We start from the raw sequence: 2,303 nt of genomic DNA, 5'->3' as shown, positions 1-2,303 counted from the left end.
GGTATAATATTTATCGTAAAATTAATGACAGGCTTGATTAATAGCCCGGCCCTCCTGGCTGAGGTAAATTTTAATGTTCCTTCTCGAGTGTCAAGACACTTTCGACCTCTATTTTTAAAGCCATGCAAAACTAAGTTTGAACTAAACGAATCATTCCGAGGTTTATGTCAAGATTTTAACTGTCATTCCAGCACGTTTGACGTATCGGACTCGATTTTTACTATAAAGAAAACTATTATTTCCACTTAACAAACTCCTGTTTCCACTACTCGGCACCAAAAAACCTAAAAAAAAAGAGGTTCCGTACGTCATGCGGACTGCGCCCCTCGTGTCGGTTGGGCGGGAATGGATGGTAAAAAGCCGTTGGGATTAATTAATAATTAATAACTGAAAGTCCTCTCAACTCGTGCAGCGTTAATCGAAACGAATTTACAATTTTGTTTAAAGTTTTTCAAGTTTGTCGCCTCGAGCGAGTAGTTTTGATTTACCCTTTAAGAAACAGGCTGTAACCCGAAAAGGCAACAACATTACTTTTATTAAATACAATGTTCCAATTTTTAAATTCAAGTTCTAGATAAAAAAAAATCCTAAAAATTACAACCTTTCCCATTTTTTATTTACCTAAATCACCTAATTTGCTCACCTAAATTATATCTTACAAATATTTTACATCCGCATTCGCATCCGCATCCGCGGATGTTTGCTTTTAAACATCCGCATCCGCATTCGCATCCGCGGATGTCTAAAATTCCACATTCGCAACATCCCTAGTAGGCACAATCGGCCTCTTTTCCGCATGAGCCACTTTATTGTGAAATCAAACGATTGGGGCATAAAATAAGGCAATAATTGGTGTAGTGCGGCAATCGTGGGATCTCAGCTTAACAATATAAAGGTCTATAAATCCTCTTTTCAAAACTGGTTCAAGCTATATTACTAATAAGTAAGTTCATCAAGTACGAAAATAACGGTTTTTTGGTATAAAAAAATTAGGGTTCCGGAACTATACGGAACCTATTTTCATGTTGTACTCGACCATACCTACCCACCTACCCGGTTTAGAGGCAGCGTTACGACTTAATTATATACCCCAAAAATGGGAGGAGGTAAGAGTAGTTTATATTTTTTTGTCCGATCAGTTCAAATTTATTTGATTTTGCGTTGTAGTCTGATCTGTTGAGGTCCGGTGCGAATAAAACTACTTTATTCCACTTTTTACCCGACGTTTCGCTAAAACTTTTTTAGCATCCTCAGGGGTAGTGTTTATTTTATCTGTTATAACAAACATCCAGAATATACACATTAAGTATTAAGCGAATCGGCACTAGACACGAATAAAGGCGCGAGCTCAAAAGTTTATCTAACAAAAACAATATAAGTCCAAATTTCAAACTTTGTAGAAATATTAGAAAAAATCAGCAAACAATTTTTACAACAAACTTTTTATTAAGATTTTCTAGGTATGCAGTTTTATGGCGCATTAAATTCTAGCTTAAGAAAAAGCAAGTTTCAAGTAGCTAAAAATACGCGCTGATTTTTGATAATTTTTTTGCGAATAGTGTTATTATTTTATTCCATACAAAACAATTTTCGAACACACTTTGTATAGAAGAAAATGCTTGACACCGTCAATACTCTTAATAAAAAGTTTGCCCTAATTTTGTTGAATTTCTCTAACTTTTCTACAAAGTTTGAAATTTGGACTTATATTGTTTTTGTTAGATAATAAACTGTTTTTCCAGATTTCCAGGATCTATTTATTCTTTGCACTTCTTCACAAATATCGAAATACCGAAAATTTATTTGTACTAAATCGTAATGAACCGCGACTCGAATTTACACAATAGAAATATTGTACTTCGTATACTCAAGAATTTTCTACCAAAAATGAGCTACGTCAACGATGCAGACAAGTGTGCAAGCCGCACATTCACGATGTGGCGCCTTCAGCAGTACCGCTATTTTCCTTGGCGAATTTGATAGAATCAGCTATTTGCGTGGCGTCAAGAGAAATGCTTTGTTCTCGTACAGTAGTTATGATAATTGTAATAGTAAAATTTGTTTGCTCTCAAAACAAGCAGGACTAGCAAAAAATTGGTGTCAAATAGTTGCTGCTCATTTCTATTAGCTTGGCGTGTCTTTGTTCATCTTTATAAAATACGCTCTTATAATATAAATTTATAAAAACGGTAATGTGCGGCTATGAAAATGTTTTTAATTTTTATTATATTTTTTAAGTCATTAATATTTTTATGCGCATACAAATGTCTGGTTACACAGTTGAAAGTGAAATTTCCTACATA

The sequence above is a fragment of the Rhagoletis zephyria genome, unplaced genomic scaffold (assembly GCF_001687245.7).
Source record: "Rhagoletis zephyria isolate East Lansing unplaced genomic scaffold, Rhagoletis_zephyria_1.1 Rzeph_scaffold_00691, whole genome shotgun sequence".
In the NCBI taxonomy this organism is placed as follows: domain Eukaryota; kingdom Metazoa; phylum Arthropoda; class Insecta; order Diptera; family Tephritidae; genus Rhagoletis; species Rhagoletis zephyria.
Note: the sequence above shows the minus strand (reverse complement) of the source record.